Source organism: Erithacus rubecula (assembly GCF_903797595.1).
Source record: "Erithacus rubecula genome assembly, chromosome: 19".
NCBI lineage: Eukaryota > Metazoa > Chordata > Aves > Passeriformes > Muscicapidae > Erithacus > Erithacus rubecula.
The window spans coordinates 13,002,750-13,024,906 of NC_136671.1; the positions used below are offsets into that span (position 1 = coordinate 13,002,750).

Sequence of the window (22,157 nt, forward strand, 5' to 3'; positions counted from 1 at the left end):
AGGAGCTGCACCAGGACCTGCACCAGGACCTGCACCAGGACCTGCATCTGCAGCTGGGGAACAGCAGGAGCTGCACCAGGACCTGCACCAGGACCTGCACCAGGACCTGCATCTGCAGCTGGGGAACAGCAGGAGCTGCACCAGGACCTGCACCAGAACCTGCATCTGCAGCTGGGGAACAGCAGGAGCTGCACCAGGACCTGCACCAGAACCTGCATCTGCAGCTGGGGAACAGCAGGAGCTGCACCAGGACCTGCACCAGAGCCTGCACCAGAACCTGCACCAGAACCTGCATCTGCAGCTGGGGAACAGCAGGAGCTGCACCAGGACCTGCACCAGAGCCTGCACCAGAACCTGCACCAGAACCTGCATCTGCAGCTGGGGAACAGCAGGAGCTGCACCAGGACCTGCATCTGCAGCTGGGGGACAGGAGAACCTGCACCAGAACCTGCAGCAGAACCTGCAGCTGGGGGACAGCAGGAGCTGCATCAGAACCTGCATCAGAACCTGCACCAGAACCTGCAGCTGCAGCAGAGGGACAGCAGGAGCTGCATCAGAACCTGCAGCAGGAGGACAGCAGCACCTGCACAGCTGCATCAGAACCTGCACAAATGCACCAGAACCTGCAGCTGGGAGACATCTCAGCCCTGCACAGCTGCAGCAGAACCTGCAGCAGAACCTGCACACAGCTCCCTCCCCCTGCCCCAGCAATCCTCTGGAACCACCAGGTTTGGAGAACAGGGCTGATGGAAACCTGGCAGAGGAATCAGCACCGAGGACAGGACTGATGGAAATTTCTAAATCAGCACACCTGGCAAACCCCAGTGCTCAGCTACTTAACCAAGCTGAACACAGATTTTCCAGGGATCCCTGACTGCTCCTCCAGGTTATGAACGTGGTGTTACCTTCCCCCAAGGTAGAGATCTCCCACTCACACTCGAGGGGTTGTCTTGCTTTTGAAATTAATTATATGGTAATATGCTAAAAATGCTGCTACATGGGAAGACTGCAGCCTCCTTCCCTTTGCAGATAAGGACACAGTCCTATTTCAGGAAAATTATTTCCAGGATCTGAGCAGTGGAGATCTTGCACAGGGAATGGCCCAGCTCATCTATCAATCCAAACTGGTTCATGTGACAAGAAGATGCACTCACAGGGCTGGAATCCAAGAAATAGAACTGAAATTAAAACCCAAAATTGAAATAAAAAAAGCCCAAAAGCCTCCAAAACCCTCCTGCTGATGCAGCAGCCAAGGGAAATGGGGTGGGAAGAACTCTCAGTAATTTTCTGTATTGGTGATGTTTTGCAAAAGTAGATTTTTCCCCTCAGTTACCCACCGAGGAGAAACCCACAAATTGCAGTTCCCTGCAGAGAGCCACCAAAGTCAGTTTGATTCACCAGATTCTCCTGTTCTCCCTCTAGTGCTCACAAGGCTGAGGCTGGCAGGGCTGCCAGTGCAGGCACCAAAGCAGAATTTACATGGCACACAGATAGAAAAGCAGAATTTACATGGCACACAGACACAAAAGCAGGATTATGTGGCACACAGACACAAAAGCAGAATTGTGTGGCACACAGATATAAAATCAGAATTTACATGGCACACAGATACAAAAGCAGAATTCTGTGGCACACAGACATGGCAGGGACACGAGGAAATCAGCCAGGAGCCTCAGAGCATTCCCAGCATTTCCCTTGGGAAGTGAAGAGCCAAGAGAGAGTTCCTCTCCTTCAAGGTAAAGCTGGGCTGCCCTGAATGTGCAATATGCTCCTGCCCTGAGGAGAGGGGCTGCTGCAGGAGGGTGTCCCTGTCCCTGTCCCTGGCAGGGACTGCAGCCCCAGCACACAGGAGGGACATTCTCACCTCAGATTGTGCCTCTGGGAAATGTAAAAACATTGCAAACCTCAGGCTCTCACTTAAACTCAGCCCCTCCAGGCTGGGAGCTTGGCTTAACAACAATTTGGAGCTATAGAAAATCCAGAAGACATCTATAATTCACTCAGCCAGCCCATGAAAATTGCATGACTTTTAACACGCTTTTTAATTGCTTTGAATTATTAACATTTACATTGCCCTCAAAATGACAAAGTGTCTCAGCTGGAGTCATGGATAAATTTTTAATAACTTTGGAAAGCAAAGCAGCAAATCTCAGGGTGTGGATTTTAAACCCCCACAGGACACCTGTGTGTGCACTGAGAGCAGCCAGAGCAACCTGCAGGGCTGGAAATGCCTCTGGGTGTGGAACTGTGCACAGGCAGAGAGCACAGAGCTTCTGTCCTCAGTGACCATGAGCATTAAAAAAGGAGCCAGACTCCACTGTCAAACGTTCTGGTCTTCAAGGAAATGGAAAAAGCATGGAAGAACGATGGGAAAACTGAATTTGGTTCAGAACTAGAGCTGGAGAATCAGCAAAGAGGGCTCTGGTTTCCTTCTGAAGCAAATTGTGACCTGCACTTCTTGGTTCAGATGCAAACCATGGGGACCTTGGGGACAGTGAATGCACAGCTCCAGCTCCACAGGACAGCATCAGTCTGCAAAACCTGACTGCTGAACTGCAAAGCTGGGCCTCAGAGACTGACTACACACATGAAAAATGCTCAGAATAATCTGTTGTTACTTTTCTTATATTTAGGGCTTTGAAAAAATTTTTCTACATTGACTTCAGATCAAACTATTTCCAAATTTGCAAACTACACAACAGCAAATTTGCAAACTACATGACATTTGTATGGAGAAAAGCAGGAATAGATTCTCTTATGAATACATTTTGGTCAGACTTCTTTATCTTTTACTTACTCCCAACTTCCTAACCTTGGTTTACATTTCAGAATCTGACAGGAGCAGGGCTTATTCCATCTAAACCAAATTACAGGTATTAATTAATGGCTCATGCTTGTTTGCCAGCTCCTGCAAGCAGAAGGGTAGATAAAAATGTATTTACAGCAGAATTTAATTACCCATTTTCAAGCCACTGGCCTCCTGGCAAAAGGCTCCCAATGTAGTGCAGAACAGGACTTGGATTAAGAATTAATTTACTGTCAGGAGTGATCTGCAATTTAACAGCTTAATCAGGTTTGCTGTGAAATTGGTCAGGAGCTCTGGAGCCAGGCAGGTCCCAGGGACCCAAAACTCAGCGTGCAGCCTGCAGAGGCTGAGCCTGGCTAAGCCTGAGACTGGCCAAAGCTGAGACTGGCCAAATCTGAGCCTGGCAAAGCCTGAGCCCAGCCAAAGGGCAGAGCCTGAGCCTGGCCAAAGCTGAGCCTGGCAAGAGGGCAGAGCCTGAGCCTGGCCAGAGCTGAGCCTGGCAAAGGGCAGATCCTGCTCCCTCCTCCTCCTCAGGGATGAAGGGCAGGATCCTGCTCCCTCCTCCTCCTCCTCAGGGATGACGGGCAGGATCCTGCTCCCTCCTCCTCAGAGATGAAGGGCAGCAGGATTAGCAGGGCAGTTCAGGGTGTCAAACCCCCTCCCCTGTTTTACACAGGGCTGTGCAAAGAGACAAACTGCTGATGAAGGAGGAGAAGGTTTCAGCACAGAAATGCTTCCTGCTGCTTTCAGAACTGTGGGCAGCACACAGAGCTCCTTCTACACCTGCACAGGGGTGGGAATAGAGAGGGAAACTTTGACAAAATCAGCTATGAACTGAGCCTTTTGATAGATAAAACTCAAAATTTAAAAGATCTTGATTACCTCTAAAAATCAAATCAATCCACGTTTTCTACTCAGAGCCAGCTGATAGAATAGGAGCAGCCTAAGTGCTGAAATAGAAAATGTCATGACAGAAATAAGGGTATAAAAACTGTTCTCTTGAGCTTTCAAAGCCAGATTTTAATGGTCTCAGAGGCTCCAGCCTTTCAAAAATATGAATAAGCTTCTCACATGGGGTATTTAGCTGGGCTGAACTACTCCAAACAAAGTCTCTGCAAATTATCATTGGCTGTCAAAATATCCTGGTGAGAACTCCTAGAAGTGCTTTGAAGACCACACCACCACAGCAGCTTACCTTGATATTCTACTGCTTTTCCCTGCCAGGATCATGAATCATCCTGATGCCTCCATTCTGTCACCCAGGGATATTTAAATCACATCTGGCACAGCACCACCAGTACATCCAAATGCTCCTTTTCAACACTGATTTCTCTCCTTCCCCTCCCAAGATGATTATTGTTAAACTCTTGGGCCTGTTATCAAATCAGCAGGTGCTCAAAAGTCTCCCTGCAGTGAGAGTTAACTTCACAGCCTGGCTGCTGCTCCCCTCCCAGTGCCACAAGGATTTATTTTTATTTTTGATCCCATCACAACAGGAAACTGGATGTTTTCAAACCTCAGCTTTTCCTGGACAATCATCCAAATCTTTAAACTGCCAACTGTTTGAACACTTTGCACTCTCACATGAAGTCACTCTGTGCTGGATTCCTCCCAGCATCAGCTCAGTTCTTCACTTTGAGCATTCAGAGCAGAATTCTCCTCCTGTGCCATCATCTCCCCATTCCCACCCTGGATTCCAGCCCGGGGGAGCTGTGGGATCAGAACCAGCAATCCCACCCCCATCCCAGTGGGAAGCCAGGCTGAGCCCTCCAAATGCCAAGGCACAAAAACAGCATGCATGTCCCAATTTCCTGCTGTTATTTTGGTACACCTTAGGAAAAAACCCAACAACATGTAACTCATTAATTATAACCTTTCAAAAGTGCTTTCCTTTCCCCCAAACTGATAAAACTCAGCAGAGCTGCAGCCAAAGTTCTATTAGAACTATTTTTAGCTTTTGTCATGCAGAGAACATCATGAAGTAGGTCTCATCCCTGTATTAATGCAAATGTGTTTGAGCAGTCAGTGCAGGCAGGTTTAACATATGCAAATCTCTGTCTCCCTGGGCTGCAGCTCTGAGTCTGGCTGGTGCTCACAGGTGAGCAGCGCCAGCATTTCCAGTGCCACAGGTACCACAAGGTGCAGCCACCCCCAGATCTCACTGCACCTCCTGCATTTCCCTGCTCCCCACACTCAGCACCTTCCAGTGCACACTGCTCTTGTGTCCTGTGGCTGAGCAGACTTGGCACAGGAAGAGGAGAGATGATCACACACACTGGTCCTGTAGTGAAAGTGGTGATGGGAGGGAGCAGATGGGAGTTCCCTGATGATCCACAGGGAAAACAAGGCACTGGCAGGGCAGTAGCTCAGCCAGCTGCCCTCCAGTGCTCCTGCACCAAATCCCTGGGAGAAAAACTAAAACCAGCACCACTCCCATCTCTAAGCCACAGCCTGACTCAGAAACCCCAAACTGATCACTGCAGAGCTGATTTCCCAGGAAGGAGAGTAGAAACCCCAAATTGGTCACTGCAGAGCTGATTTCCCAGGAAGGAGAGCAGAAACCCCAAATTGGTCACTGCAGAGCTGATTTCCCATGAAGGAGAGCAGAAACCCCAAATTGGTCATTCCAGAGCTGATTTCCCTCTGCCCTTGGAGTGCTGGCTGTCCCAGCTGCTCCCAGTGGGAATCACTCAGACATTGTCACACACATCCCCCAGCTCTGCCTTGGGGAGCTCTGAGGGCACCCACAGCCCCACACACTCCATTTTAACCCATTAAAAATGCTTTTGGGGGGGCAGGATGACAGTCTCACCAAATCTGAGATGCACCCCCAAGCTGTTTAAAGAGGAGCAGAATTGCCCTGCCCTGGTCTCTCTGCCTCCCATCCCACCCTCACCACTGTGCCAGACTGGAGAGTTCTATTTCCTGGCACACAGCAAAGGCTCTGAGCTGCAAGGGAGCTGCTGAAGGACAGTGCTGAGAAATGTGGCACTTCCATTTCAATGGCAGCTCAATTTGCCATGGAAATTCAAAACTCAGCGACAGGAGCTTGTAGCTGTGTGGCTGCTTTTGATCCCAACACCAGCATTCTGCATGCCTTACCTTGTCAGCTTCAAACTCCTCACAGAAGGATTTTTTAATTTTTTTTTTTTTTTTTTCAGGCCAACATTTGTCAGTGAAGCACCTCCTGCATTTGGAATCCTGCTGAGGTCCCCAGGCAGGGATGCAGATATGAAACATGCATGAGTGCTAAGCACAGGCTGGGACAGCAGTTTGTGATCTGAACACACACTGGGGCTCCTGTTCACACATCCCAGCTCTGCTGCCTGCACCTGATCCAAAGGGACAGCTCAGAAATGGTTTTCAGCATCTTTCTGACACTCAATATGCTTTTCCCCAGCTCACCATTTATCCCTGATGCACATGGGCTCATCCCAGGCTCTGATATCCACATTCAGAGAGGGATTTAATTTGAAATATCCCTCTCCCAGGTGATTTTACAAAGTGCTGCACACTCTGTTTGTACTCTGATGTAAACTGGAGTTTGGATCCAGCACTTCTGGTGGATTTTAGCCAGTCTGGTGTCTCTGAGCTATGGATCTAATCATCAGAACTTCTCCAGGACACAGAGAGAAATGTTTGTCCAAATGATGACCCCTCCATTTCCCTGGTGGAGGAACATTCTGATTGTTCAGAATAACAATAATTCAGAATAAAAAGGCTCCCTGTGCCTGCAGCTCCCAGCCCTGCTGCTTTCCTGGCTCCTAATTGAATCCAGCTTGTGCTGGACATGGCTCATTGTCTGGCCCTTAAAGATCCTTTCCTGCTTCTACTCACCCAGGAATGGACTGACCTGCTTGAAATAGGATTAGGAAAAAATGCTTTTTAAAACCCCATCAAGATCTGGCTCTGATGGAAGTTTCCTCCATAGCCTGCAGCTAAGAAAAGCTTTTATTCTGCTGGCACTGTATCAATAAACTCCAAGCAGAATTCTGCATTTGCACAGGTAGTAGCTGATCTAGAAAACACCACTAGAAATTAAAAACTGAGCAAGTCATTGCAATGATGCAGAGACAAAACTGATGATGGAATAGTAAAGTTCATTAGGACTCAGTGCCATATATTTAAAAATGCTTAAAAGAGATGCCAACTTAGAAAAATTCAAGTACATTATAATCCACATCAGCACTTGGCAAAACCCAGAGACTGGCTTTGGCCATGGACATTGCTGGTTTCACTGCTAAAGGTCTCCCAGTGTGCAGGAAATGCAGGTAAGCATTTCCTGGATAAACATCCATCATTCCAACCAGGGAATTCATATTTCCATCATTATCCTGGTACCCAGACCCATCACCACTGAAAACCATCCCCCACCAGCCTGCAGCTCCTTCTGCTGCAGTTTCAGCACCTCCTGCTCTGACCTGGGCAGGCAATGGTTATTGCACAGGTTTGCACATATAAATTGTATTTATAACTGAGTTTTCTGAAAGGGAACCTGGCCCTGGGGGTCAGATTTGGTTATTACACAGGTTTTCATATATATATATTATATTTATAACTGGGTTTTCTAAGAGGGAACCACAGCAGGCCAAGGGAACAAAAAGCTTATCACCCAGGTAAAATTGAGTTTACTGCCACGATTCTGGACTCAGAGCTGCTGCAAACAATCATCTCTCTGTTCTGCTGCCAGGACCCAAACCCAAACCAAAGCACTTTGCTTTATGCTGTAACACTCCATGCTCCTTGAAGGCACAAATTGTTTGTGTGGAGGAAATGTCCAGTGAAATCCTCTGACTCCAGCTTTCCCCCAGGTTTGGTTTTTCTTAAGTTTTTTTGGGTTTTTTTTTTTTGCTGGCTCTGCAAACATTCCCTCCCTTTCCCTGTCCAGGGAAATCTGACACAACATTAAAAGATTGACTCCACTTTTTTAACCAGAAATGCTTTTCACCAGACCTTAACATTCAGTTCACATCCCTGCTCTGCAATTACTCCTTTCAGAAGCAGAGATGCAAAGAAGGCATTAACAGCCATTCAAAATATCACATTTATGCACTTATCTCTTGTCATATTAAATGTAATTACTTCTGATGCAATCAAACTCATATCCTTCAAATGGACAAATCCAGCACCAAATTTAGAACCTCAAGCTTCAAATATCAGGCTCTTAAAGCAAAGCTTTAAACCTTTACTTGTAGTTCAGTGAGGTACAAAGAAGAAGAGTGAGGACATAAGGTTTAAAAATGGTATTTTCAAACCAATTTGATTTAAATTATTCTGTTAGTAAGTGTTGGCAGAGTGCTTTGAAGATCAGAGGTGGTGCATGAACTACACCTCATAACTCAGCACCAGGAGATGGGCACCAGCAAACCTTTAAAAGTTACTTCTCTAAAGGCAAAGAGTGCCTGAAAACCAGGAAAAGCACAAGCAGAGAGAAATCCACCTGGAGCTTGTGCTGCTGGTCAGGGTCAGGTGAGCAGGCTGTGACAGCAGCTGAACTCTGCTGCAGTTATTTGTCTCATTCTGAATTCTAAACTCTCAATTCAGGCTGCCTCACAAGCAGGGTAAGGATCACTGACCTGCAGGAGAAATCAGGGCAGGGTGGAGTTAAACCCTCCCAAAATCCCCCCAGGAATCCCCTGAACTGTGCAAACAAACAAACCCCAAACCCAGCCCAAAGCTGGAACAAAACTTCTCCCACACAACACAAACAAAGCAAAACTTACAGAAAGCTGCCAGAGGTGATGCTCGTGCCCTAGGGTGGTGACATGGGACTGGGGTGGGGGCTCCTCTACAAACCAGGGCTGCTCAGAAATTCCCTGAGGAGCTGCAGGCTGCAGACGTGATGGATCATTTCCAAACTGCAGGACAGAAAACGAGTCAATGCCAGATTGTGACACTGCATTTGCTCTTCTGCTGCACTGGGTGTTTCATTAACAGGTTTTTCACTGCATGTGCCCCCAAAGCTGCAGGAAAGTGATGGTTAATTATCTATTGCATACAGTAAGAGCCAGTCCACATTAATAAATTCAGCCTTGCTGAATAAACGTTTTTGTCATGGCAGGCAACAAGAACAAAGTCCAGCAAAAAACTCCAAAATAAGCCTTAAATGATATCATCACTGGCATGCTGCAAGAAAATCATTTCAGAGGGCAAATGAAAAAATTCAGTCTCAATTCCTTCTCTAAGGAATGTAGGGATAAAAACAAAGCAGGAAAATTCTGTCCAATATTTATCATTACAGCTGCAAGTTTGCCAGAATCTCTCTGTATATTAACCAGATTTCCAGCAGAGGTTAATGCAAGGCACAAATAGAAATACTGGAGGGTTTTGCTGTCCCACCCCCTCAGCTCACAGTACTCCTTAGCTTAACAGGGATCTTCAAATTTGGTATTTCAGATCTTTTTGGATGGAATCAGTGAAGGAAACATTCTCAAATTCCTTTTCAGAAGGTTTGGGAACAGCCCCCTCAAATCCCCACATTTCCATGCCAATATCCTTTGAAGTGTTTCTGAGAAAACTGGAAGGATCCTCAGCTTGGGACAGCTCCAATCTGCTTCATTCTGCCCAAAGCAGTTTTTGTCTGGCCAGAAAGCAAACAGAATTGCAAAATGACCCAGTGGAGAGCAGGGAACGTGGAGAGGTGAAATCCCAGCCAGTGGGGAAACTGCCCAGAGGGTCCCAGCTCAGCTCCATCACTCCAGAAAGGATCCAGTGAAGGTTCCCTCAGCTTCCCTTCCCACACCAGGTCAGTCAATTTTAATAACACCTGCAGCATTTTGAGCTGCTTCTCCAAGAAACACAAAAACAGGGGGAAAGGTTGTTAAAAACAGAGGGACCTTTGCAGCTGATCTCTGTGAGAGCTTTTGCTGCATCCTCACTTTCCCACTGAGTCTTCACCACTCCAAACCACATGCTCTGTCCTCACAGCCCTCTTTTGGCAAGATTCAGGTCAAAACAACCAAGTGCAAAGTTGTTGGAGCTATTGGAAAAGCAGTTTCAGAAATAAACTGCATTGCAATTAGGGCTCTGAAGTAAGGCACCTTTCCATGATGTTTGGTTTGGGTAGCAAAATAAAAATTAAAAAAAAACTGAGTAGAAAGATCTGCAGATTAAGCTCAGCAATGAGATTCTGGTGAGCCCCCCACCTTTGCAGAGATGGTTTCAGTTCAGAGGGGCAGGAGGGGAGGCAGAGGGGCTCAGACCAGCACTGCAGGCAGAGCAGGGCAGCAACTCCCTCCCAGCCAGCACACAGCACCTGGGTCCTGTCCTCCCTGCAAAGTGCCAAAATCCAGCAGGTACAGCAATGATTCCATCCCAGCCAGCACACAGCACCTGGGTCCTGTCCTCCCTGCAAACTGCCAAAATCCAGCAGGTACAGCAATGATTCCATCCCACCCAGCACACAGCACCTGAATCCTGCTCCCTGCAAACTGCCAAAATCCAGCAGGAACAGCAATGATTCCATCCCAGCCAGCACACAGCACCTGGGTCCTGTCCTCCCTGCAAAGTGCCAAAATCCAGCAGGAACAGCAATGATTCCATCCCAGGCAGCAGCTCTGCCCCCTCAGGGGGCACACAAACTTGCACACAAACACCTCTGAGCCCCTCCCTGAGCCCAGGGAACCTTCCTGGCAGGTGTGTGCCAAATAAACCTTCCTGGTGGGCAGGTGTGTGCCAAATAAACCTTCCTGGTGGGCAGGTGTGTGCCCACAGACCCTTCCTGGCAGGTGTGTGCCAAATAAACCTTCCTGGTGGGCAGGTGTGTGCCAAATTAAACTTGGTGGGGAGGTGAGTGCCCCAAACCCTCCCTGGCAGGCAGGTGAGTGCCCAAGGTGTCCCAGTGCCCTCCTCAGGATCCCCCCTTGCTCTGGCAGCTGGAAGCCCCCAGTTCAGCCAGGGCACAGCCAGGGGCACAGCCAGTGACTCCATCCCCAGCAGGGTCACAGAGCTTCTCCCACCCTCTCCATGTCATTAATCCAAATCACTGCTGAGCTGCAGACCTGGCCCTGTCCCACAGAGCAGCACAGCCCCTCTGAGCCTGGATCTGTGCTAAAACCATCATGGAACAGAGAAAAGGAGAGGATGAGAAGCATGAATCAGTTCTCCCAAAGACTATTTTTTCCCTGGGATGGAGTTCTAAAAATACCTTTGGATAGCATCCCTCCACACAGAAAATGGCAAGGCATATGAATTGCACGAGCTAAATATCAGAGGTTGCAGTCTGACAGATTGCACAGAGTTAATGACAGACACTTCCACTCATACCCCCACATTGCCATCTATTTATAAATGCCTTTACTTACATAATGCTTGGTGTCTTCATCAGCACAAACCTAATTCTGGAGCCAGCACCAGGCTGTGCCCTGGGACACGGGAATCACTCAATGGGGGATGGATCTCCCAGACCTGCCCTGGGACATGGGAAATAAGAATCACTCAATGGGGGATGGATCCCCCAGGCCTGCCCTGGGACATGGGAATCACTCAATAGGGGATGGATCCCCCAGACCTGCCCTGGGACATGGGAAATAAGAATCACTCAATAGGGGATGGATCCCCCAGACCTGCCCTGGGAATTGGGAATCACTCAATAGGGGATGGATCCCCCAGACCTGCCCTGGGAATTGGGAATCACTCAATAGGGGATGGATCCCCCAGACCTGCCCTGGGACATGGGAAATAAGAATCACTCAATAGGGGATGGAACCCCCAGACCTGCCCTGGGAATTGGGGAATAAAAATAACTCAATGGGGGATGGATCCCCCAGACCTACCCTGGGACATGGGAATCATTCAATAGGGGATGGATCCTCCCAGACCTGCCCTGGGATCTGGGAATCACTCAGCAGGGGATGGATCCCCCAGGCCTGCCCTGGGAATTGGGAATCAGTCAGCAGGGGATGGATCCTCCCAGATCTTTTAGTTATGCATGAGTGTCCTGAGCAGAGCCAGTGGCTGCCTGGTGTCAGCAGAGCAGGATGAAATTCAATCCTGCCAGGACCTGCCTGATCACTGAGGAGCAGGCTGGCTCTGCTCTGGGGAAGGATCTGTTCTGAGGAGCCACTGCATGCAGTGCAGGTTGGTTTGAGAGGTGGCAGAGTTTCTTACAGAATGAACCAAAGCAGAGAAGCACATTCACACCTGGGAGTCTCTGCTGCAGGAGTGTCAATGGGCACTGGGATGGGCACAAAACCTGCAAGGTCCAGCACAGGATCTGCAGTCCAGGGTTGTTTTGCAGTTACCACCATTCCTGTGGAATCCCAGCCTTCCCTTAGGGCTCTCTGAGTGTGGCAGGGAAAGAGTTCCAGACTGACAGATTGGTACCTGCAGTGTCTGTGAATGCAGGTGGAAATCCTGCCAGAGCCATCAGCTGGTGATTATAACCCTGGCAGGGTTTTCACTCTGCAAGTTTCAGGTGACAGGAGCAGCAAGGGGAGCTGGCCTTTGCCAGAGATCACTGCCACACACACAGAGGAGAGTTTGCTGGAGAACTGGAAAGTCTCTCTAGGAAAATCCCTGCTGAGCTGAGTGCCAGGCTGCTGCTCTGGGCACTGCCACAGCTCTGAGGGGCAAAAACTGCACAGCAGAGCTCACAAAACAGGATGGGTCACTCTCTGAGAGGCAAAAACTGCACAGCAGAGCTCACAAAACAGGATGGGTCACTCTCTGAGAGGCAAAAACTGCACAGCAGAGCTCACAAAACAGGATGGGTCACTCTCTGAGGGGCAAAAACTGCACAGCAGAGCTCACAAAACAGGATGGGTCACTCCCAGCAGGTCAATGAATCTGCTTGTGACATTCACTCATTTGAAAGGTGCTGTCACTGTCTCCTCTTTATGAGCTCAATAACTCAGAATTGACTTTGGTCCTGAGTTGCAAGTGATGGATGCAGGGTGATGCAGGAGTCAGCACAGACAACAACATCCAGCATGCAAGGGAAATGTCAACAGCTCTGTCAGCACTCTGCTGGAGCAATGCTCAAATGTTGAGCTTGTAATGCAAGACTTCAATAAATCCTTCACAAAACACATTTCAATCTTTCCTCTTAAATGGAAAGGATTTTCCTGACCTCCCTCTGCTTTTGATGTCTTTTCCCTTTGCCTCTATCAGTGCAAGCATTCAGCATTAGTGCAATAATCAGCAATATTACAATGTGCACTATGGGTGTGTGCAGAGAAAGACACACTTAATACAGACACTAACCAGGCTGATACATTCCATTTGCTGTCTGTGACTGATTTATTACAATTGATTACTAGTAAGTGTGAGTAGGTAACAATGAGATGAGCCTTGGATTAGGAGCACTGTTAATTTTTTAGGTTAGTGTGATGATTGATAAAAGATTCATGTTAATCATAAAAGTGTTGGAGTTTGTATAAACCAGAGTACTTAGGACTGAAGTGAAGCTAGACAGAGGGAAATACTTAATTAAATCATTCTGTTTTAAATCCCCTGTTATGAATATTATGTTTTCTAAATAATTTGTATCTGCTGCCAGCTTGCAAAATCACTTTCCAATAGTCTGATAGATCTTGCAAGCTCAGACTTCCTCCCTTTGTGTGATCAATGCTGCCTATCCACAAAGACCAGACTTCCCAATTTTTGCTGGTTTTATCTACCAAGGCCAGATGGTTATCTGTGAGACTGACTATTGCCCAGAGACTTTACAGATGTTTATTTGACCACCATGGCTTACCTGGTAAAATTATTACAGCAAAAAACAACAATTATTAATTACAATGGGAAAACCAGACTATAAAGGGATTGCAAACAAGCTTTAGTGTGGAGTGGGCACTGACCCCTCACATTCCCCAGCCCTGCTTTGCTCTGTCTGTATAAAATAAAACAATCTAAGTTTTGCTGGATATTGAGACTTTTGTTTCTCATTTATAACATCAGGGACACTCCAAGCTCATCCCTGCTGGCAGTGCAGGACATCACATTTCAAAGCCACAAAACAAATTAATTAGCAGGATCGTGCCACCTCGTCCTTAATCTCATTAGAAAAGACTGATGGCTCAGAATCAATTATTTCATACAGATTACTGCCCCAACACATCAGCCTTTGCATCACACTGGCTCATCCTGGATCTTCAATTCCATTGCCATTTCTTCCACTAGTTTAATCACAACCTTTAATTAAGCCATTCTTTAATCAACTTTCCAGCTGTGTCCATTCATTTAGGGCTGGATATGAAATAAGAAACAAAGAGCAACTGGCAGAAGTGCAGGGCCAAGAGCAGAACTTGCCCAGGGTTTGTTCCAGCCCCTGCCCAGGAGCTGCCAGCATCCCTGCCTTTGGAATATCCACAGTAAGCTCAGAACAAACAGAGAAAAACCCAAATTGTTCAGGTGAGGTTTACAGAACCATGATCCTGTGACTTCTTGCTTTAAGATCTACTGGAACAAATGTACCAAAAGGAAATTAGCAACAAAAATGAGCAAAGCCAACACCCCCTATGCAAATTTCTTCTCTTAAGTACAAAAAAGGAGACCACAGGAATCCTATTTCAGTGAGCAAATTAACAAAAGGTCAGAAAGCTTGATCCTTGTACCCTGTCTGAAAGCTGAGCTGCCACTCAAATATTCATGAGGGAGAGCTGTAATTGCAGGTTGGGAGCTGTGAGAGCTCTGTGTGCACTGAAGAGGGAACTGAAAATATTCATGACACGGGGGAAATTCCACCAAAGGAAAATTTGGGAAGGAAAGGAGCACTAACCTGGAATTTTAGTAATTTATGAATCCAGACACGTAAGGAAGTGTCCTAAAACCTTTTCTTTTTGGGGTCTGTTGTGGGACACAGACACGGGAGAATTTCAGACTTTTCCAGGCTCTGAAAACTGATTAAAAAAGTAATTCAGGATGATGACAGGACCACAGGCAGCACATGGAACCACGCTTCAGTGTTGTGAATATTATTTATGAAATAAAAAACAAAGGGGGAGTACAGCAGCACAGATGTCAGAGTGGAGAGAGCAAAGATGTTGAGAGTCTGCTCATCTGTGACTGGGCTTGCACCAGCAGCAGATCAAAGCACATCAAAGGTTCTGGCTACACAATCTTCCTGCTGAGTCAGTGCCTTTAATTAAACTGAATTTATGCTCCTCCCTGGAGTTTGATACCCAGCTTGCTGAAGTTTCTGTTATTCTGCCTGGCAGCACAGGAAGGCTCAGGGATCTCCAGGCAGTAATTCCCCAGGTAATACAAATGCTCCACTCTGCATCCTTCACCTGTGCCCCTTTCCAGCCCAAATGTGCTTTTCACAAGGGAATGTTCCCATTCTGGCCATGCAGGAAATTCCCCCGAGTTCCAGCTCAGAATGAGCCTCTCAATCCACAGCAAGCCAGGGGAGCACAGCAAATGCACACAGGAGAGAAAAATGCTTAAAGAACTGCCCTGCAATACCTGGATGCTTGAAAGGGAGGTAATCACAAGATAAATAAAATCCAAACTCTATCAGAAACACACACAGTGAGCTGGGTAGGAATAATTCTGAGCCATGATGATTCTGGGGGTTTTGCAGGCAAGCTGTCACTGGGAAATGGAAAGTGGGCTCCAAAAGAATCACAGCCTCCTGTTGAATAATTTGTGGAATCATGCAACAAAATGTGCTAATTGGTTAGACAAGGCAACATCCCAAAATACTCCACTGATGACACCTGGTGGAGTTGCACAGGGTTTTCTCCACATTTCAGACTTGGGGAGGGAGCTATAGCACAGTGGGCACTGTGAGTGGGTTTCCCTCTGAATTATTTGGGTTTTCCACGGGGCTGTGCCCTGTTGTCCCGCTCCATGGTGTGTCACTGGGGGTTTGCACACCCCGTCCCACCCAGGGCTGTGCTCTGCTCAGCTCCTGCCTCCCTCTGGGGCTGTGCAGGGTTTGGGTTTGCAGAGCCTGGCAGAGCTGCAGCTTCAACCTGCTATTCCAGCTAAAATCAAAAACCTTGTTCCTTGTGAACTGAGAGTGGTGCCAGACACAAACCTCTGCTGGAAATGCAGACACAGACACATTTTCTGGCCTGGGTGTGGAAGGTTGTTGCCCTCAATAATCTCCCTTCCCCCAGCAGTGAAACTGCTCTGGGGGCTGCCAGCTCTTTCACAGCATCAGGAATAAAGATAAATAATAAATAAGACCTGTTTGTCATCAGACAAAAAAATCCTCATCTCTCTGTTCAAACAACCTTCCAATATCAGCCAGGCTGAACAATTCCCACCAGGACAGCAAAGGGGAAACACGACTGAAAATGCAAAGTTTAGCTTGAGGCTCATTGCACAGTTTGGGTGAATGGTGATCTTGGGTGTCAATGTTGATTTGTTGATTTGATATTTAATAAATAAATTTAACAATTAGAGCCCAGTTGTCACTTGCAGCTCAAAGTAAGAAAGAGCAATGGGAGCTGCCCAGGCAGTCCCAGCACTGGAACAGAAACACCCAGAGCCTGCATCACCAGGATGAGAAAAGGAGTGCAAGTGGACAGGGAAAACCCTGATAAGCAATGAAAGGCTCACACCAACCAAGGGAAAGCAGAAAAGCTGTTATTTGCTTTGATTTGGTAAGGGAACTGTGTGGCAAAGTGAAATATTTCCTTCCAAGTGAAGGAGCAAAGATAAGGACTGGGCTTTTCTTTTTTTTTTTTTTCTTTTTCTAATTGGAACACTAACAACATCTTCAGCACCTATATTACCCTATGAGCTATTAAATACTTTCCCACTGTTTTCCATCTGGGATCACCATGGCTCTGAGCTCTCCTTAGCACACAAACCCTTCCTCCTCCAGTGGAACTTCACAAAACTGAGCACAGCTGGGACTCCACTGAGCAAACTGCTTCCCCTGCCCTTCATTTCCTCCTTCCTGCAGCCAATCTCACATTGTTTTTAACAGTTTAACAATTTCTCAGTCACTCTGGTTTTCATAAGGCTCTTGCTGCACTGACACCAATTCTCCAAAGCACTGCAGGCTGGAGGGTTCCCATATTTTTAGCTGCTGTGCCAAATTGCTCTGAATTTAATTAGTTAAACACCTATCTGCAGAAATCTATCCCAAATTCAAAGTGAGAGTCTGCTGTCAAAGTTTTTTTATGAAAAAATTCAAAGCAACTTTGGTACCTTCTGGGCAGGAAGCTCTGATGGAAATGACTCATGGTGCTGTGTTAATCTCAAAACCACTTTTGGAAGTCTCCAAAAGCACAGCACCACAGAATGTGCCCATAAATCCTGTGGCCAGAGCAAGAAATGAGTTTCTTGGGAAAAACCCAAATCTGGCTATCTAGATGGAATGATTGCTTCATTTATTGCTCTTTAACACTCTGCTATTAAACTCACAAGGATAAACTAAGATGAAGAGGCAAGAGACATGTCTATACTACTGAGTATTTCTTCCATAAAGTATCAAATAATTTACCTAATTTCCAAATTAGAAGAAGGTTATTGAGCAGAAGGCTGGCTGATTTCTGCATTTTCACCCTCTGTGAAAGTCCTGGGAGAGTGGGGTGAGAAATCCCTGCTGTGCTCAGAACCATTCTGCACAGACTGCAGGGAACCTTTGCATTAACTCAACCCAAACCTGGACAAACCTGGATGAGCACCAGATATCCATTAATGTTCAATGCTCTGGAACATTCTTTTTAACAGTAAAATGCAGAATATTTCATATATTAGCAGACCTCACATTCAGGTTCATAGAAGCACAGAGGATGCCCACATGGCAAAGCTGCCACAGCCCCATTCAGCAAAAGCTTTTATATCTCAAATTTTAACAACAGCCACTGCATCACACTAACAAATACCAATTTCCCTGTTTGCTCTGCTGTGCTCCCAGCCCTGCTCAGGGCAGCTCTGAGTGCAGCTCCAGCACCTGAATCTTCCCAGCCCACACTCAGACAATCAATTCCCTGTGACTTCCCTGTTAAGTGATGTGAAGATTAGTTGAAGGATTTTCTTTTTCTGCAGCTCCATCTGCATCCTGCAGAAGCCAACTGCAGAATTGCTGATATGCAAGTCACATCTATCTTCCTCTTTGATCCAGTTAATGAAATTGAGATTCCTTGCAATTTCCTGCTTCCCATCGTTTAAGGAATGTGGTTGCAGTATTTTTACTTGTAACTAAATTTTATTTCTCCTGGATATCTTTGCTATTTATCACTGCCAGTGTCACTTGTTAATAAACACCTGTCTAAAGCATTCTGCACTGACTGAGCTCAAACTTAAATTCTGACTTGAATTAATATAAACACTTCTCTAGAAAGGGTGTTTTGCTCTTTCTCCCTCCCTCCCACACGATTCCATCACCTGGCACGTTCCTGGGTGAGCACCCTGGAGGGAAAGCAGGAGAGCTGCAGAAGGAGAGGTGAGTTTGGTTTGGTTTCAGGTGATCCCTGCAGCCTGGTGCCTGCAGTGTCTGGTTGCATTAATGGACCTGCAGAGCAGGCAGCATGCTAAATTCAAGCCACTCTTCCTGTCAGAAGAGAAGGGATGTCTTTAAATACACTTTCTCTTCTGAACTCTAGGAAAAAAGGAAGACAAACCCTGTCCTGATTTTCATTGAAAGAGCCCTTGCTTGGAAACCTCCAGCAAGCTCTTGATTCCCAGCAGGATTTTTAGGAGCAGGAGAATTTCCTCTCAGCTGAAGAAAGAATCTTTTCTTTATTTTTAAGGTTGCAGCAGCTGATCTAACATCCCTCTCCATCACCCATCACAGGCCTGCATAACCCAGATCCCATCCCCAGAAATTAGCTTGGAGACCAGGAGATGAAAGGAGGATTTCCAAAATGAGCCTCACACACCTTCCTGCCCTCAATCAAAGTATTGGTGCCCTCTGCACTAAATGTTCTTCCATCCCTTCACTTGCCACTACACAACTGCTGGGGTTTTATTTTCTCTTGGTTGTTCACTTGTTTTTAATGCATGCATCAGGAAATGACTGGGGATGTTTGCTGTGCATTGCACAGAAACCTACACATCTCCTGTGAGTTTATCCAGAGCAGAGCTCTGGTGTGGGCAGCACTTCCAGTCTGGATTCCCAGCTCTGCCACTGACTCACTGCAGAATCTTGGTGCAGCCCTGTACCCTTCTGAACAAAATGGGGACAATAACCATCCTCACCTAGGAGATGTGCATAGGACTTAGCTAATTCATGGCTGTGAGGACCTTGAAAGGCAAAGTGCATCCCCTGAATCCATGAAACACAAAATGAAGCCTGTAAATCGTGCATTTACCACTTCTGGAGTGCATCTAACACTGCTGAGCATTCACCCTGTGCTTGGGGAGGAAAATGCTGCCCCTGCATTCCAGGACTGCCCAGACAGAGGCCAATGAGAGCCATGGAAAGCTCCCTTCACCTGCTGAGGAATATTGAACATGCAGCATCAAGCAGCAGTGCCTGGAGGCAGCAGGGAGCTGTGCACAGCTCCAGGCACACACAGCCTGGCTGAGAGTGCTGCTCATCTGCAGGACTGCTCTGAGCCTCTCCAGGCTGAAAATGGGCAGGGCAGAGTCCCCCAGGACAGGCAACAGCACACATCTAGGAAACACAAAATAATGGCAAAATGCAGATCAGCAGCAGGGGAGTTTACCCCAGTGCAGCCAATTATTAGCATGACTTTCTGTTCTGCCTTCATGGAGAGAAGTCTGGCACAAACATTCTGCCTGAAGCACTGAGACAGTACAAGTAATAACCCAATGTGTCTGCCCCCAAGGGAATAACAACTCAAAATGAAATTCTGCTTTTCCCAAGAACATCTTTGGGAAAATGCTAAAAATGAATAGCAGAATTATTCACAGATAATATGGCACTGAGAGAGCAGGAGGAACCTTGGACTTCCAGAGCACACGTAGCTCTTAGTTAGGAATTGAAAAATATCCAGCCACCTACACTGAGAAAAGTACCAGAGGCACCATGGAAAGACTGCAAAAGTGAAAAGGGTTTTTTACATAAATAACATCCATGCAGCACTTGGAGAAAGGGTGCATTGGGAATTACTGAATTCAGCAGAGAACAAGCCCAGGGAGCACTCAGGGTGAAAACAGGCTGAGTTAAAGCTCAGGCAGAGGCTGTGCTTTGTTCCACCGAGGATGAGCATTCCTGGGCACTCCTTGGCCCCTCTGCTGTTTGAACTGGAGCACTCAGCACCAAGGCTGTGCTTGAGTCACCCTCAGTGATGGACTCAGACCCACCTGGCCATTTGGGCACTGTTAGACAGCAAGGAAAAAGCTCTTTTGGTGTTTCATAACTGAGCTCCCCAGATTGCTGGTTTATTCATGCAGCCCTTTCTTCTGGCTTCTTCCAGTCCCAACTCCTCCTTCCTGAGCACAAATCCTACACTGACACCAAAAGCCAGAGCTTTCAGAGGTGCTTTAACTATTCCACACTCTTTGTAAATGGTTTTAATTATGGATGATGGAAATAATGGGGTTTGTGTCTCACACTGCTCTCCTGCCCTTCCAAATGTGCCTGGCAATTTGAAGAGACAAGAAACACCAAGTGAGATATTGTGATATTTCCCCTGAAGTATTTACTTGCTGTTTTTATTATTTATGTAATAGTGGTTTATTATCAATCCAGTAATGATGGGTAGTGATGGTTAAACGTTCCTGTGGGACTTCATCCCCTAAAGCAGGTTTGATGGAAGGATAAAAATCCAAATGCATTTTTCCCATGCACACTTGGATTGCAGCAGTGGGACTCACACACGTGAGGAGATTACCACATATCTGAATAGGATACATTGCACCAAGGCATTATGAAAAAACCCATTCCAGCCCTGAAGTTATTGCAAAAAATCAGAAATCCTGATAATAGGAGTGCCATGGGCCTCTAGGAGCATGCAGCTCACAGGCATGCATTATTCTGCCTGCTTAATGCCAGCAATTACACTTTTAATGAAAGTTGCAGGGAACAAGAAGTAAATAGTGCTACATGCCTCAAATCTGCATTTTTCCTGTGAAAATTCTGTGGTCTTGGCAACACCACAAGCAAAATCCCATTTTTACCCTGGAGGCAGATGTGGCAAGGACAGTCCCTTTTTCTTCCATGGGAGTTTTATTTTGGAAGGGGAGGAGCTCACAAATGACAAGCTTGTGGAAAGATAAATTGTGATGGGTTACTGAGGACACAGCCAGTACCAAAGAAAAGGAATTAGTAAAACTAATTAGTAAAACTCAGCAGTGTTTAACAGAGAGCACTTCTGAACTCACAATCACCAAATGATGCAAGTCCAGACAGCAGCAGGATCCCTTTACACACATGGAAAATAAACCGATGCCACCTTCTAATTCTTTGTTTTCCACTCCACCATCTCACTGGGTGTTTTTTAAGCCTCTCCATTTCTCCCTTCCTCATTCAGTAGCCTGGCAAATGCTACAGGATCTGATCTGACTTGGGAAGGAGCACACAGAGCTGAAGAGGGCAAACCAGGCAGGGAAAACCCCAAGGGGAGCAGCAGAGCAAGGGATACTTTGCTCCAGACACCTTTCCTGGTGGAAAAAACCTTCTTTCAAACCATAATTTCCAATTCTCTGCAGCCAGTTCCATCCACACGTAACCCAGCTGCATTAGGGAAAATTTCCTGTTACTTAGTTACAGCAAATCAGGGTGAGGAAACCTTCTCAAAGCAGCATGGGCCCTGAATGCCCTTAAACCAAGTGGCACCACGGTTTGACTAAAGGTCCTGGGAGTGTTTTGTGGAACAGAATAAATTTTAGTTCCACAAAGCACAGTGGGGCAAGAGAGAGGGAAGAGAGCTCATTCCCCCAAACTGCCCCTCCCTTGCCAGCAGTGGCTGTACAGGACATTATTACTGTGAGTTTTATAAAATTTTATAACATCCACACTGGCATTCCATGGAGTTGGAAGGGCAGGGGCTCCTGAATTTCATTCACTGTGAGCAGGAGCAGGGCTCTGGAAGGGCAGGGGATCCTGAATTTCACTCACTGTGAGCAGGAGCAGGGCTCTGGAAGGGCAGGGGATCCTGAATTTCACTGACTGTGGGCAGGAGCAGGGCTCTGGAAGGGCAGGGGATCCTGAATCACTGACTGTGAGCAGGAGCAGGGCTCTGGAAGGGCAGGGGATCCTGAATTTCACTCACTGTGGGCAGGAGCAGGGCTCTGGAAGGGCAGGGGATCCTGAATTTCACTGACTGTGGGCAGGAGCAGGGCTCTGGAAGGGCAGGGGATCCTGAATTTCACTGACTGTGAGCAGGAGCAGGGCTCTGGAAGGGCAGGGGGTGGGAATGCTGCCCCTCCCTCCCTGCCCTGCAGCGAGGGCAGAGCTGGCTGCAGAGCCAGGGAACACATTGACCTGACAGCCCAGGGCACGAATCCTGTGCCAGAACAAACCATCCACAAGATTTCTACA

At 47.0% G+C, this 22,157-nt stretch overlaps 1 protein-coding gene across 4 annotated transcripts in view; it reads right to left on the reverse strand.

Moving 5' to 3' along the window:
- The window catches only part of RIMBP2 (RIMS binding protein 2), a 91,731-nt gene that overhangs the window by 63,227 nt on the left and 6,347 nt on the right, over positions 1 to 22,157 (reverse strand). For all 4 annotated transcript variants that reach the window (XM_079322129.1, XM_079322127.1, XM_079322130.1 and 1 more), the window contains exon 2: positions 8,530 to 8,664. The gene's annotated coding sequence lies outside the window, so the exon portion shown is untranslated. The remainder of the gene's footprint in view (positions 1 to 8,529; positions 8,665 to 22,157) is intronic.